Source organism: Stegostoma tigrinum, chromosome 10 (genome assembly GCF_030684315.1).
Source record: "Stegostoma tigrinum isolate sSteTig4 chromosome 10, sSteTig4.hap1, whole genome shotgun sequence".
Taxonomy (NCBI): domain Eukaryota; kingdom Metazoa; phylum Chordata; class Chondrichthyes; order Orectolobiformes; family Stegostomatidae; genus Stegostoma; species Stegostoma tigrinum.
In genome coordinates, this window is record NC_081363.1 from 48,931,494 (window position 1) to 48,949,142 (window position 17,649).

A 17,649-nucleotide genomic window follows, 5' to 3' on the forward strand; every position below is an offset into this window, starting at 1 on the left:
TGGACTTTTTGAAGTAGCAACTAACCCATAAATTAACAATGACAGCTTTTCAGACAGATCTTTAATCAATTGTTTTTTGACTGGATTGAACCACCTCCTGAAATGTGAAAGCGACATTAGATGCATTTTATATTCTGTTATCATAAATTGACATGAATCTCATACTTTGCTTTGTGTGTATAAAATGTCACTGTATACAAAATGGCATTTTACACACTTTTTGATCATCTAGTCAGTTGCTGAACTAGTCTTTCAAATGGCTTGATAGTTTTCAGATTATTGTCATTGATCAGACGCTCACAAACAAAATTCTTAATTTTATCTTCAAAATACTCTGGTATGATGTGTTACTGACATCTTCGCTGAACAACAACATAAATCTCTGTAGCAATGACATGTTTATACAAACCTTTGGTTGGTGCAAGTTAGTTGAATTGGATGGGAGCATTTTTGTGTCATTCAGGAAATTAGCTGTGTACTCTTTTCGTTGAATTAATGCACTTGTTTAGTCTTTTCTTTTGCCCATGTTTAGATCTTGTCAGCTAAGGGTTGCTTTCTTTTGTACTTTCAGTGTGGGTCATCCCAACAGTGTTTTTAAAAATGTACTTTAAATCTCCCACACCATGATTGATTGCACTAGGCAAAGTGACCTCTCATTTTTGAAGCCATGCTGCCTTTCTAAGACCCCATCCCCCCTCTCTCCCTAAACCCCATGCATTTTAGCACTACTTGATGCCAAAAATGTCACAGTTATCCTTACATCCAGCGGTGTTAGGGAATTAATTCTGGCACATATATTGGATAATATCTTCTCCTTATTAATTTGAAACTTGCACAGGCTTGCCCAAAGGTGGATGCATATATTCAACTTCCCAAATCACTTCCAGTGGAAAATTCCAGCGGAAGCATCAAACAGAATAGTGACAGCCTGTCCAGAACCTGCTTGAAAACGCGCAGAGAAAATGTGGAAAATCTGGCATATTTCTAGTTCAAAGTAACTAACAATAACGGAAGCCCTTACAATTTGATTCAAAAACTGGAAAGTATTTGCAAGTTTAACGCATTAATGTCTGTGTTACACAGCTGTACTTCTTTACATTCAGTTCTTTCCCTATTACGAAGGGAGTGGAGATTTGGCATTGCTGATCACTGTTCTGAAAAACCATCACAATCCATAAAGGAATGGTAAACCAAAAAAAACCAACAAATCTATGAAATAACCTCCAAATTAAAAAAAACTGACAAGATTTCACCTTTTGTAACTATTATATTGATTCTGATTTGTGATAAATAGGAATTAACAGTCAATCACTATTGTTACTCCATACGTAATATATTGTTTGTAACAATACAACAAAGGCGATTTCATGATACTACAAGTATATCTATTACAACTACCACAACACTGACAAATATGGCACTATGTGCAATCTCACAGTCTTTCCAACTTAGTCTCTGGAAATTCAGAAATCTCATTTTCCTCATTCAATAGATTTGCATCTCATGTCACCTGCATCAGTAGCTCAACTGTTTCTGGATTCCCTTGGACAGTCATCACCCAAATAGCACATTCCTGAAGAACTTCCTTAGCTAGGTGCATAACAGTCTTGATAGCACTTATTCCCCAGAAACTCCTTTTATAAATCTTGGCAAACAGACTGCTTGGGTCCAGCAAAACTGATGCAATGCAGTGGAATTGTCCAAATCACAATCTTTGCTCTAATTATGTCTTCAGCTTTTGGTTACTTTTGATTGCATTATGTAAACAGCTCAATGTAGGTGTGCTTTCTTTCTTCTCTCCCTGCTTAGCCTTTTTGTTCTTTTTTGGGCTATTTTGCATTTGGTCTGTATCATAGCCTTCTTCATAATGGCATTGCTTCCAGGTTAAGGGTTACCAGGTCATCTGGCCCAGTACTTCCTATTATCCAAGATGTCTTTTCAGCTGATACAAATTCTTAAAGGTTTGTTTCAAATATGCCTTTCAAAACAATTATTGCTCTTATAGCCATTTAAAATAAATTATACATTTCTTTCACGTATTGCTTCCAGGTCATAATCTGTCATACTCCCCACCTCTCCCCCAACCTTGTGCCCTAGAGAAAAGAAAGCTTTATCATAGGCAAAACCTTAAAATGCTGGAAAATCTCAGCAGGTCAAGCTGCATGTGTGGACAGAAACATTTCAGGTCAATGACTTTTCATCAGAACTGAAGAAAGACAGAAATGGAAACATTTAAGTCAGCAGAAGGGGCGTGAGACAATGACAACATAGAAGAAGCTCTGCAATAGCTTGAAGGCCAAGAAGATTAAATTTTTAAGAAAGTGTTGCATGATGAAACAGCTAAAGAGCATGGTAATAGACACTGTAAGAAAGAAAGACGACGTCCAAAATTAGATGTGAATTGTTATATAAAAATGAAATGAACACCATGTGAAGGGATAAGGAAAGGAACCAGGAAAGATCCAAACCAATAAAACAAAATAAAGTAATAATGCATAGAACAAATAGGAACTGAAGTTATGATTGAAAATTGTTGAATTCTATATTGAGTCCAGAAGAAACTGGTTCCGATGTGCCATAGTGAAAATCCACAATGACCTCCTCAGAAGACAGACATAGGATACAACCGATGGAATATCCTTTAAGGTTCAGGACTTCCCCGCAGCATAGACACCAAGTCCTTCTCAGCCTTCAGCACCTCATTGATGAAAATGAGCATCTCACCAAGATATCTGTAAGCCTCCATTTTTCACCTTCAAACAACCGCCAAACCTTAAAACAGACCATTGTTCACAGCAAACTACTCAGCCTTTAGGACACCATCAATTACAACACCACACAACTCTGCCATGGCAACCTCTGCAAGACATGTCATCCACATGGACACTACCATCACATGTCGGAACACCACCCACCACATACACGGCAGCTACTCATGTGACTTGCCAATGTTGTTTAACTCATACGCTGCAGGCAAGGATGCCCCGAGGCATGGTACTTTGGCAAGACCGTGCAGATGCTATGACAATGGATGAATGGGCACCATGCAACAATTGCCAGGCAAGAAGGTTCCCTCCCAGTTAGGGAACACTTCAGAAGTCAAGGACATTCAGCCTCTGATCTTTGGGTAAAGGTACTCCGAGATGGCCTTTCAGATACACAACAATGCAGAATTGCTGAGCAGAAACTGATAGCCAAGTTCTGTACCCATGAAGATGGCCTCAGCCATGATCTTGGATTCATGTTGTGCTACATTTAACCCACCATACTGTTCTGTATCTGTAAAATCTTCCTTACTGTCCTGTTTTGATAACATCACCTTGATAAATTGTTACGGTCTCTCTACCTTAATTATTTTGCACAGTTTTCAATTACTTATTACTTTGGCTAGACCCTCACCATGCGACTTCGATACCTATTATGTTATTCCAACCATCTGGTTTGTCTCCAGCACCACCTAATTTGAATTTTTTGTAATTATCTATATGCCTCAATTAATCAGATTTTAGATCATGCCTTCACTTGTTATTCAGCTGCTGACACTTTACTCACACCATCTAACACCTTTGATCACCTGCAGAGACTTATTATCTGACACTCCACTCACACCATTTATGTGATCTTTTAACTCTCTGCCCTTGATCTCTCTGCCTATAAATGCTGTGAGTATGTGTTCCTCTCTCACTTCACCTGGCAAAAGGGCTGCACTATGAAAGCTTGTGATTTCAAATAAACCGTTGGACTACAAATTGGTGTTGAGTGACTTCTGACTTTATCCACCCCGGTCCAACAGCAGCATGCCCACAACAGCTCTTCCACTTGCTTGAGAACATATATTTCTATTTTCCTTCACCTCTGATTTGAAATGTTAGCTACATTTCTTTCCACAGATCTGGTGAGTGTTTTCAGCATTTTTTGCTCTTATTTCAGATTTCCATCATGTACAGTATTTTGTCCTTTCTTTAGCCTTTCTTTACAACTGCATTCAAATACAGCAAATTCTGAATATCATAAGCACTTTAAAAACCAGCATATTGCATGTTACACAACATTGAAAAACCTGCAGTGTAATCTCAAAATCTTACAAAAGTCAATATGTCCATCTGGCTTAAGACATTGCTACCATTCCTTGTCCTTTAAATTCTTGACAAAATACCTAAAATCATATTGTTTAAGCCTGTAGCATGCTCAACTTTCCATGTAAAATGACAGTCATATCACAGTTCATCAAAACATCTTCTTGGTTTTAATCTTCTTTAGAATTCCAGATTTTGGCTTGTACAGATGAATACCTTAGTTTTGCACTCTTCACCTTGTATTAAAAAAAATTACATTTCTACAGTGAGGATCCTGGAGTGGCATCGTGATGTATTAAAATTTATTTGGGCTCCTAAACTTTTTCAAGAGCAGCATTGATTATTGCTGGCAAACTATCTGCCTTCTGGTACTAGAGGTTGTGAACTGAAATCCAAGGGGAAATTACTACCTCATACTGCATATCCTTTGGTGAAGTTTGCTCATTTTTCTATTGATTTTCTATTTAGGGTGGCATGGTGGCTTGGTGGTTTGCATGGCTGCATCACTATGCCAGGAACCCAGGTTCAAATCACCCTCGGGCAATTGCCTGTGTAGAATTTGCATGTTCTCCCTGTGCCTGCGTGCGTTTCCTCTGGGTACTCCAGTTTCCTCCCACAGTCCAAAGATGTGTGGGTTAGGTGGATTGACCATGCTAAATTGCCTGTAGTGTTCAGGGGCGCGTAGGTGAATTAGCCATGGGAAATGTAGCGTTGCAGGGAAAACAATAAGGAAATGGGTCGGGGTGGGATGCTCTTCAGAGGATCAATGTAGAATTATTGGCTGAAGCAGCCTGTTTCCACACCGTAGGGATTTTATGAGTAAAATACACTTCAACTGGTTTAAAAACTTAATTCCGCTTCTGTTAATGTTCAGCTAAGTAAACATGATTTTCCTTTTTAATTCAGTTCATAAATTTTCTTTATATCATCTTACTTTCTTTCCTCCCTTTGCATTTGAACATTTTCAAGTTACATTTTAGCAAGAGTGACTGCATCATCATGTTAAAATTTCACTATAGATTCAATAACACTTCCTTGTGGCTGTACAATGTCAGCCCTGGACTCAGCTTTTCCAGTCTTCTTCAGAGATCGAGGAGAAGGAAAGAGATTCACCATCAATGAACAGGTGGAAAAGAACAAAGAACAAACAACAAAGAAAATTACAGCCCTTCGGCCCTCCAAGCCTGCGCTGATCGAGATCCTCTGTCAAAACCTGCCATCTATCTTCTAAGGGTCTGTGTCCCTTTGCTCCCTGCCCATCCATGTACCTGTCCAGATACATCTTAAAAGACACTATCATGGCTGCATCTACCTCCTCCGCTGGCAACGCGTCCCAGGGACCCACTACCCTCTGCGTAAAGAACTTTCCACGCATATCTCCCCTAAACTTTCCTCCTCTCACTTTGAACTCATGACCCCTAGTAAATGAGTCCCCCACTCTGGGAAAAAGCTTCTTGCTATCCACCTTGTCTATACCCCTCATGATTTTGTAGACCTCAATCAGGTCCCCCCTCAATCTCCGTATATCTAATGAAAATAATCCTAATCTAGTCAACCTTTCTTCACAGCTAGTACCCTTCATACCAGGCAACATCCTGGTGCATCTCCTCTGCACCCTCTCTAAAGCGTTCACATCCTTTTGGTAATGTGGCGACCAGAACTGTACGCAGTACTCCAAATGTGGCCGAACGAAATTCCTATACAACTGTAACATGACCTGCCAATTCTTGTACTCAATACCCCGCCCGATGAAGGAAAGCATGCCGTATGCCTTCTTGGCCACTCTATTGACCTGCATTGTCACCTTCAGGGAACAATGAACCTGAACACCCAGATCTCTCTGAACATCAATTTTCCCCAGGACTTATCCATTTACTGTATAGCTTGCTTGTGAATTAGATATTCCAAAGTGCATCACCTCGCATTTGCCCAGATTGAACTCCATCTGCCATTTATCTGCCCAACTCTCCAATCTATCTATATTCTGCAGTAATCTCTGACAGTCCTCTTCACTATCTGCTACTCCACCAATCTTTGTGTCATCTGCAAACTTGCTAATCAGATCATTAATGTATATCACAAACAACAGTGGTTTCAGCACAGATCCCTGTGGAACACCACTGGTTATTGGTCTCCAATTTGAGAAGCCCCCTTCCACTACTACTCTCTGTCTCCTGTTGCCTAGCCAGTTTTTTTTATCCATCTAGGGCACATCCTGGACCCCCTGGAACTTCACTTTCTCCATCGGCCTGCCATGGGGAATCTTATCAAACGCCTTATTGAAGTCCATGTATGTGACATCTATAGCCTTTCCCTCATCAATCAACTTTGTCACGTCCTCAAAGAATTCTATTAAGTTGGCAAGACATGACCTTCCCTGCACAAAACCATGTTGTCTATCACTGATAAGCCCATTTGCTTCCAAATGGGAATAAATCCTATCCCTCAGTATCTTCTCCAGCAGCTTCCCTACCACTGACATCAGGCTCACTGGACAATAATTACTTGGATTATCTCTGCTACCCTTCTTAAACAAGGGGACAACATTAACAATTCTCCAGTCCTCCAGGACCATTCATTGAACAGAGAGAATAAGTCAGAAATCTAGTCATAAATACCTGGATACCAGCTAAGGTTTCAAAGGTATGTAATCAGCCCAGATCATATGAAGCCATTTCTAACAGTGGTGCCATATTAATAGAAACCAGTTCAGACCAATGTATATCACATCAATCATGGCAACACAGAGTAAGGAAGGAAATGTCGATGATGATGTGGATTCATGCTGTGTGACAGCACTAAGTGGGAAGACAATCAACTTGTCATTCAAGAGCAACCAAGAATAAAATGTACCTCTCCAGGCGAATGTGTAATCACTAGATCAGGATGAGTTGTCAAACCTATATCAATACTGGTATTATTAATTTTAATTATTGATATAATTACCCAATTAATAACATGTGCCTATGTACATGAGATATCTATTTGGAATTGGTTTCTTATGGGGAAAGTAGGTGTTGTCTTATATCTCACAGCAGATGTCTGATTCACCTTTTGGGAACATGCTCATGATGTCGCCACTGTATCATGGCACATCAAATAATTGTATAAAATTCACAATCTCATCTTGTTGAGCTCTGTTCTTTGGCAGCACGACACACTGAGTGAAACACGATACAACACATTTGAATTGTTTAGCTTGAAAGTCCCTGTGATTGTAGTGTGCATATGGAAATGCCAGGTGTCATAATAAAAGATTGTTTCATCCTTTAGTACTATATGACCCATGCCTCATCCTTATGTTATAGAAGCTAACAAAACTATCTCAGTAAGTCACGCAAAATCACGTCGTGGTGACATATCATGTCACTGATGCTCAATCTGATGTTAACACCCATACAATCTTCTACAGCCCGCAAATTGTCTTTTTGCAACAAGTTGTTTCAAGTCTCTAAGTGTCAACTCCTCTTGGACCCCAAAAGCTTCCAATGACAACTTCCAAATTAAATATAGCAAAAACAAACGTGAAACCTTAGCCCAATATTCTGGCTGGTGTGAAACAACTGTGACTGAAAAGAAATGACCTAATGAACATAATCTGAGTTGTCTGGCCAAATTTCCAATGGAGGACCCCACAAAGCTTCATTAGCACAGGAAACTTGAAGAAAGCCATAAAGAGATCCAGTGCAGAAGCCGTACAACCAATTTTATGGCACTAATTGCCATGTTCTGGAAAGGGTTTAAAAGTCCCAAAGCTTTTTAATATGCCTGCAGATGGGGTTATTTGAGTGAATGGGTGAAAGTGTAGGATCCAATGATTGGAATGTAGATATGTAAGTGGATGGGGTATGGAAGATAAAGGGTGAAATGGGCATGGTGGCAGCTGAATAGTAGAATTTGATTAGGATGGCAAGTGGCTAGGGTGTTGAGGCTGGATCAAGTGGTTGAGGGTGTCAAGTGTGCAGTCAGGTATTGGGGGAATTTGACATTGTAGAGACTGGAAGATCTGGCCTCTGATTGTTTAAATGCTGGAAAATTACAGTGAATCCATCTTACAATCAATTGATCTGTTTGAAGATTGGAGTCCACCAAATAGTCAAGTTTACTAAAGATGCCAAATTAAAAAAATCAACAAAAAAAATCACAAATTTGTAACTTACTTACAGATCAGAATCAATGCAAGTTAAAATACTAAGATATACATTTACTTGTTTGTACAAATACAAAATTAATTAAATTCTTTTCTTCCCTCATGGGACATTAGCATTTCTTGCCAGCCAGCATTTATTGTATGTCTCTAGTTGCTCTCAAGAAGTTGGTGGTGAGCTGCCTTCATGAACTGCTGCCATCCACCTGCTGAATGTAAACCCACAATACTCCCAGGGAGGCAATTCCATAATTTTGACCCCGTGACAGTAAAGGAATGGTGATATATTTTTGAGCTAGGATGGTGAGTGGCTTGCAGGTGAACTTGCAGGTCATGATGTTCCCATGTAGCTGCTGCTCTTGTCCTTCTAGATGCAAGTGATTATGGGTTTGGAAGGTGCTGGCTAAGGATCTTTGGTGAATTTCTGCAGTGCATCTAGTACACAATATACACTACAGTTAGTGGGCATCGATAGTGGAGGGAATGGAGGAATGGATGCTTGTGGACGTGGTGCCTGTCAAATGGGCTAATTTGTCCTGGATGGTGTCAAGCTTCTTGAGTATTGATGAATGTGCACCCATGTTGGCAGTGGTGGAGTATTTTATTACATTCTGCCTTGTACATTGTGGATAGGCTTTGGGGAGTCAGGAGGTGAATTACTCATGCAGAATTCCTAGACTCTGATTTGCTCTTCCTGCCATTGTGTTCATGCTTTGAACCCAACTGAGTTTCTGGTCAATGTTAAGCACCAGGACATTGATAGTGGGGGATTCAATGATGGTAACATTATCTAATATCAAGGGATGGTGGTGAGATTGACTCTTACTGAAAATGGTATTGCCGTTATTTTGGGTATGCAATCATCAAAATTTGACAATGCATGTTTCAAAAATTAGATCATAACTCATTGCTTTTTGAGCTCCGGATACAATCTTAAATGTTCAATAAGTTAAACCCTCAGTTAACTATAACCCTGAAAATAGAAAACGTGGATATTTGCAAAAGGTATACAATGGATAGACTGACAAGGTATTTGAATGATGGAACTGGGTTTATGCAATAGTGGAAATGATTAACCTGGAACTTTGGGCTCAAAATGGCTGGGATGGAGGGAACAGAAATACCTCTGGTGCACTGAAAATGAAAGGATTTGGGCTAGGCATAATGCAGATCTTGGTGTGAAAACATCATAATAAAAAGCTGTTGCTATTAAATTCCAGAATCTTAGTTACACCAAGATTAGGTGACTTCAGGCTGTGCTCCACCTAAATCGTGTGGCTTAAATCAAAAGTTATTGCTTCCATAAATCCAAGAACCTCTCACAAAATTTACTTCTTATATTGGGGCACAAATAGACAATTATACACAGCAAAGGATTTTGCAGATTTAGCTTGTAAGCGGCATGAATAATCGAGGAAATTTGTGCATTAGTATGAAACAAGCACAAAGCACTTAGGCACAAATTTCTGGCAAAAATGCTTAGCTTATTCCCTATGTTATATCAGAAAGTTCCAAGAAATTTTGCACCAACATATTGCAAGGCTATTTTTATTCTCGCTTTATTGGGGGTTATATTCAAAGTAAAGTAATTTCTTCAAGAATACATGACGAAAGGGTGATAAAATATTTTCCCCTGCACAGAGGTTACTTCTATTTGTATCCTCTTTACATTGATACTTCAACTTCTTAGTTTGCTGAAAGAGTGCTCATACTATCAGCTTTCAAAATGGACACATGCTATATATCCTTGTCATTTTTAGATATCGTCCTTCTGTATCATCTACAAATTTTGGCACCACAGCTGTAATTTTTCAGACTCTTTGGGAACGGGCTGGAGAACAGGAATAGCCATTCAAACTATGAAGCCTGATACACCATTTAATAAGATCATGGCTTATTGAGCACTTCAGTGCCATTTACCAAGACTATCGCCATAACGCTTTATGGCAGTAAGAATCAGCAATCGATCAATCTCAACTTTAAACGTAGTGAAAGACTAAACTTCCTCAGCTCTCTGGGGTCAGACTTCCAAAGATTTATAAAATCATTTTTCCTCATCTCAGCCTTGTGGCATCCCCCCTTATTGTTAAATTCTGCGTTCAGTTTCTAAGTTCCCAACAAGGGCAATCGATAGGCATATTCATATTCCTATGCCCGTCCCATTCCCAATGAGTCTGAAAAATTACAGCCGTGATATCAGTTTTTGTAGATGTTACAGAAGGGGTGTATCTAATAATGCAAAGGATATTTGACAAGTGTCTATTTCAAAAGCTGATAGTGTAAGCAAGAAGTTGAAATGTCGATGTAAAGAGGTTCAAATAGAAGGAACTCCAGTTCATACCTTTTAGGAATTTGTAAAATTCAATGCACTCCCCTCTCATTTCTTTGAAACTCTAGAGACTACAGGCCCAATTTACCCCAATCTCTCTTCATGGAACAGTTACGCCACCATGGAAACAAGTCTGCTGAAACGTTGTTGCACTCCTTCTGTGGCAATAAAATCCTTCCTGAGATAAGGAGATGGAAATTGCAAACAGTACTCAAGGTGCAGACTAACTAAGTTCTTACACAACTAAAGCAAGACATGGTTACGCCTGTACTCAAATTCTCTTGCAGTAAAGGCTAACATTCCATTAACCTCCCTATTAGCTTCCTGAAAAAAAAACAAAGGAACTGTGAATGCTGAAAATCAGAAACAAAAACAGAAATTGCTGGAAAATCTCAGCAGGTCTGGCTACATCTATGAGGAAAATCAGAGTGAACATTTTGGGTCCAGTGGCCCTCCTTCAGATCTGATGGTAGCTAGAAAAATGTTTGTTCTTATATAGAAGGGGGATGGGGATGTAAGGAATAAATGGTAGTTAGAGGTAGAGCTCACAGAGAGAGAAAGAAAATTGGACGGACAAAGGAATGTTTAATGGTCTACGTAAGAAAATGAATGGCTCCTAATGGGACGTATTTGTGTCTAAATGGGCTGTGTGTGATTGGAAACCATGTCATAACAAGGCCTGGTGTGTGAGGTTTGGGATAAGGTCCTGGAAGAAGGTACCTCAGACCCTAAAATTGTTGAACTTGATATTGAGTCCAGAAGGCTGTAGAGTTCCCCAAAATGGAAATGGAAAATGGGGTGCTGTTCATTTAGTATGTGCTGAGCTTCACTGGAGCACTGCAGCAAGTCTGAAACAGAGATGTTGGCCAGGGAACACAGTGGCGTGTTGAAGTAGGAAATGTTACATTTGGGTCCCTGATCCAAATCATTGATGAATATTGTGAATAGCTGAAGTCCTAGTACTGAACTTTGTGGTAGCCCATTCGTCAAAATCTGCCAACACAAGAATGATCCATTTATCCTGTCTCTGTTTTCTGTCAGACAATCCCTAATCCATGCCAGTATGTTGTCTCCTACACCATGTGCGTTAATTTTGCTAACCAACCCCCTGTAGGGGAGCTTATAAAAGCTTTCTGAAAATGCAAATGTACTAAATCCATTGAGTTCCCTTGATCAATTTTGTCAGTAATGTCCTCAAAAAAACTCTAACAAGTTTGTCAAATATGACTTCTCATTCATAAAGCCGTGCTGGCTATGCCCACACGAATCAGTTTTTTATCCAATCTGTGGGAAGTAGTTCAGAATACTTTTATTTGGCTTAACATCAGCTTTTGGGGAAAAGTTAGAGTCCAATATAAAGAATGTTCAAGTAGAGCAGTTAGAATTACATACTATTGTAAAGCAGAGTCAATATGGCTTCATGAAGGGGAAGCCACATTTAATAAATTCATTAGTTATTTGAGGAGGTAACAAGCAAGATAAAGACAATGGAATCAGTAGATGTGGTATATTTGGATTCTCAAAAATATTTGATAAGACACTGCACATAAGCCTCCATAATAAGATAGAAGCCCATAGTGTTGAATTGTATCTTACATGAATAGAGGATGAGCTAACTAACAGAGCACAGGTAGTTGTGATTATTTTCAGACTGGCAAAAAAAAAACTGGCCACAGGGATCAATGCTGAGCCACAATTATTTATGAAATATATTAATGGCTTGGATAACCATGATGTGGAAGTGCTAGTTCGTGTTAGAATAGGGTGAACAAGGCTAGGAGTCGCACAACTCCAGGTTATAGCCCAGCAGGTTTTTTTTGAAATCACAAGCTTTCATAGCACAGCTCCTTCATCAGGTGAAGTTGACAAAGTTGACCCAATGAAGAAGCAGCTCCCTAAAAGCTTCTTATTTCAAAAAACCTGTTGGGCTATAATCTGGTGCAGAGTGACCTCTGGCTTGGATAAGACTAGTGAATGTACTATTGCCAAGTTGACACCAAAAGGCTACAGAGGGATATAAATAGGTTGACATAGTAGGCATAAATTTGGCAGATAGAATATAATGGCAAAATGTGATTACTTGCACTTTGACATGAAGAACAGAAGAGCTGAATACTATTTAAATAGAGAAAGCTGCAGCACTGAGGAATTTGAAGTTCTCATGCTGAATCCTAAAATGCTAGCATCCAAGTTCATAATGTAATAGGGAAGGCAAAGGTATTATTAGCCTTTATTTCAAAAGAAATAAGAGTATGAAAATGGGGAGGTCTTGCTAATACTAAAGTGCTAATCAGACCACACCTGGCCAGATCAGTTTTGGTTCCTTTATCTAAGGAAAGATACAATAATATTGGAAGCATACTGTAGAAGGTTTATGAGGTTGATTCTGTGTGTGGAGAGATTTTCTTCTGAGGAAAGGTTGAGTGGGTGTGCTTGTACTCAATGAAGTTTAGAGGAACGAACGGAGATTTTATTGAAGCATATAAAATTCTTAGAGGTATTGACAAGAGTATATGTGGTGACGTTGTTTCCCCTTGTGGGAGAGTCTAAGACCAGAGGGCGTAATCCCACTGTAAGTGGTCACACATTTAAGACAGAGAGGATTTTTATCTCTCAGATGACAATGAATCTCTAAACTGAGAAAGACAGGTTTTTAATCAGTAAAAGGTATCAACTGCTATGGGGATAAGGTAGAGAAAGGGAATTGAGAATTGTCCAATCAATCATTGAATGACAGAACAGACATGATAGGCTGAATGACCTATGTTTACTCCTAAATCTTATTGTCTATTGAATTTGAACCTTACAAGAACTTATCAACTTTCTGCTCCATTAATTTCTCCAGTACAACTTTATTCCTAGTGCTAATTAGATGGAAGACAGGAAGGCTGTTTGGTTGGTGCCTGATTTCTTTTGCAACCATGCAGATTTGTTAGTGGCACGAAAGCTGGAAACTGAGATATCTGCCAGGAGGCCAATTGAACCACTTTAGTGGCTAGTTAAAGATCACTTTCCACCATTTGCCCATGCCAGGAGGACACACCAGCATACAGGGTCAGACAATTGGGTGAAGCCAGACAGCCTCCCAGCTTGTTCTGCAAGAGGAGCCCTTAATTATGGCACTCCATGGTCCATGGATGTTTCTGAACAGCAATGGCCATTCATGAAGTAATATGCCTCTGGTGCTTAGTGAATTCCCTCCATGCCCAATGACTGAGACATTCCTTCCTATCCCTGGCATCCAGCAACCCCACTTTCTTTTCTTCAAGGCTATCTGACCATTGGGATGCCCTCTTCTTGCATCGGCAATTCAGTTTGGCACCCCTACGGCCCTTTGATTAGACTGCCAGCTTTTAGGGATTGATCATTGCCCTTAAGTTGATGGAACCCTAGCAATAAAATTCCATCTTGTATCTTCCCACTGCTGAAGCAGGGTTGCCACACACTTTCTGTCCTTGGCACTGGACCTCTGCCTTCTCCACAAAATTCAATTTCATATCTCCAATTTATCAGTCCGGGTTATTAATTTATAAGGCGACCAATTGTGATCTCAGCTTTACTTCCTGCAGGCATTACTTCACAATTTAACTCTTAACTTCTATACTTTATATTTTAGCTTTGAATTATCTTTCAATTAATTCACTTTCAGGGCTTCTGATTACTTTGTTCCTGACTTTTAATCTATTTTGTTGCACTTATTGATGGTTTTCTGAAATGTGCCCATGCTTTTAGAAATCTATTTCCTTTCCAGGACTATGGCCTCCATCTCAAGATGTTTTATTTCTTGTTCTACAGGATGGGAAAATAGGCTGGGAAAGTTAACAATGATATTTAACAGCTGCATGACCTTGAATGAATCCTGTGAGCGTTTTTTTTATAGGCCAAAGACAGTTCCAGCAGCTTGTTTTTCTGTAGCTGTTTTGTGTACGAGTAAGCACTTTTGTCTTCTGTACCTGCTTTCTCTGTGCTGGCTGTTTGTTACACTGTATGAGAGGGAGAGTGTTTCATTCTGATATTTGGACTTCACCTCAGCCCGAGATCGCAAGCGGAGCCAGGAACAACCTAAGTCTCCAGACCAACCATTGATCGAGGGGTCCCCAACAGACAGAAGGCAATGAGACTTAATTTCTTTTCATTTCTTTTCCATTTTCTTCCTCTTATTATTATCATTATGATTACTTGATAAACACCCACATTTAAGCAGATTGTTGTTGTCAAGTCTTCTCTTAACGATATCTAACTGAATCCAGAAGAACAGCTTAGAATAACCCTGTGATCCAAGACACTTGTCTTAAGCAAAGATTCCACTTCCTGTCCACCAACCTGTCTCTGCCTCCCTAACCGGTTCTTCCTCTCACCCATCCCTTCCTCCCACCCCAAGCCGCACCCCCAGCTACCCACTAACCTCATCCCACCTCCTTGACCTGTCCGTCTTCCCTGGACTGACCTATCCCCTCCCTACCTCCCCACCTACACTCTCTCCACCTATCTTCTTTACTCTCCATCTTCGGTCTGCCTCCCCCTCTCTCCGTATTTATTCCAGTTCCCTCTCCCCATCCCCCTCTCTGATGAAGGGTCTAGGCCCGAAACGTCAGCTTTTGTGCTCCTGAGATGCTGCTTGGCCTGCTGTGTTCATCCAGCCTCACATTTTATTATCTTGGAATTCTCCAGCATCTGCAGTTCCCATTATCTCTGATACTATTTTAACCTCACTGCGAAGCCTCTTCCAGGGATGCCTAACCTGAAGAAGTTACCCTCCTCCCTCCGGACCAACCTCAGGGAATCTCTCTCCCATTGCAACTCTCTTGTAATCTCTTCGGCCTTGAAACTGCTCGACCATGTCCTGAAGCAAACCAGGTACCACAGCCACATCACCTTCCTCAGCACCTGCCTACGGAACCAGATCATCCCCAAGGGACTACAGTCCACATTTCAGCCTTCCCAATTTGGCCCCAACCGTGACCACCTCTACACCCAGAATATTCAGACATTTCAGAAGCGTTTCTCCCTGCGAGTCCTGAAACAGACACTCGCAGCCATGCGCCGGCACCTCCACACACTGCAATCCAACCTGCCCCAGCTCAGAGCCTCCCTCTCCCAGACCTGCAAAGGACCTCTGCTGTTTTTCATCCTCCGCAGGATCCACAGACTGAACACCCAGTTCCACTCAGCTTTACTGGACACCAAAAATCGTAAGTACAACCAATTCACTGGCCCCTGCCACCCACAAGAGGATTCCTGCACCTCCCAAATCCCGACTCTGTCCCTGCCCCTCCCCCACCATGCACCCGCCGCCATTGACCATGAGGACACGGCCGGAGACCCCACCGATGACGTCACATCCGCCTCTGCTGGCCACAGAACTTCCGCAACCGCTGCCGCAGTCACCACCTCCACGTCCAGGTACAACACCCCACACGCCACCCTCACCGCAGCTGCCGCCACCCACCCCGATCCTCCAACTGCCGACGTAACCCCTCCCACGGTCGACGCCGACGGAACCCCGCCCACGGTCGACGCCGACGGAACCCCGCCCACGGCCGACGGAACCCCGCCCACGGCCGATGCCGACGGAACCCCGCCCACGGCCAACGACTTCATCGCTCCGCCCACAACCTCCACAGCCAGCAACCCCAGAGAAGACAGCCACACTGAGCCCTGCCGCATCTTCACCATCCCCCCAGACCTCCCACTGACTGAGGACGAACGGTCAGTCCTTAGCAAGGGGCTCACCTTTGTCCCCCTACAACCACACATCAACGAATACCAGTCACGGTTGGACATAGAGCAGTTTTTCCGCCGTCTTCGCCTCCATGCCTACTTCTTCAACCGGGAACACAACCCTCCTTCCACTGACCCCTTCACCCGCTTCCAACACAAGTCCTCCTCCTGGACACCACCCCCAGGCCTCCTACCCTCCCTCGACCTCTTCATCTCCAACTGCCGTCGAGACATTAACCGCCTCAACCTCTCCACCCCTCTCACCCACTCCAACCTCTCCCCCGCAGAACGGGCAGCCCTCTGCTCCCTCCGCTCCAACCCCAACCTCACCATCAAACCTGCAGACAAGGGAGGCGCAGTGGTAGTATGGCGCACTGACCTCTACATCGCCGAGGCCAGATGCCAACTCTCCGACACCACCTCCTACCGCCTCCTCGATCATGACCCCACACCCGAGCACCAAACCATCATCTCCAACACCATTCACGACCTCATCACCACAGGGGACCTCCCACCCACAGCCTCCAACCTCATTGTTCCCCAATCCCGCACGGCCCGTTTCTATCTCCTTCCCAAAATCCACAAACCTGCCTGCCCTGGCCGACCCATCGTCTCAGCCTGCTCCTGCCCCACCGAACTCATCTCCACCTATCTGGACTCCATTTTCTCCCCTTTGGTCCAGGAACTCCCCACCTACGTCCGTGACACCACCCACGCCCTCCACCTCCTCCAGGACTTCCAATTCCCTGGCCCCCAACACCTCATATTTACCATGGACGTCCAGTCCCTGTACACCTGCATTCCGCATGGAGATGGCCTCAAGGCCCTCCGCTTCTTCCTGTCCCGCAGGCCCGACCAGTCCCCCTCCACCGACACTCTCATCCGCCTAGCTGAACTCGTCCTCACACTCAACAACTTCTCTTTTTGACTCCTCCCACTTCCTACAGACTAAGGGGGTGGCCATGGGCACCCGCATGGGCCCCAGCTAGGCCTGCCTCTTTGTAGGTTACGTGGAACAGTCCCTCTTCTGCACCTACACAGGCCCCAAACCCCACCTCTTCCTCCGGTACATTGATGACTGTATCGGCATCGCCTCTTGCTCCCCAGAGGAGCTCGAACAGTTCATCCACTTCACCAACACCTTCCACCCCAACCTTCAGTTCACCTGGGCCATCTCCAGCACATCCCTCACCTTCCTGGATCTCTCAGTCTCCATCTCAGGCAACCAGCTTGTAACTGATGTCCATTTCAAGCCCACCGACTCCCACAGCTACCTAGAATACACCTCCTCCCACCCACCCTCCTGCAAAAATTCCATCCCCTATTCCCAATTCCTCCGCCTCCGCCGCATCTGCTCCCACGATGAGACATTCCAC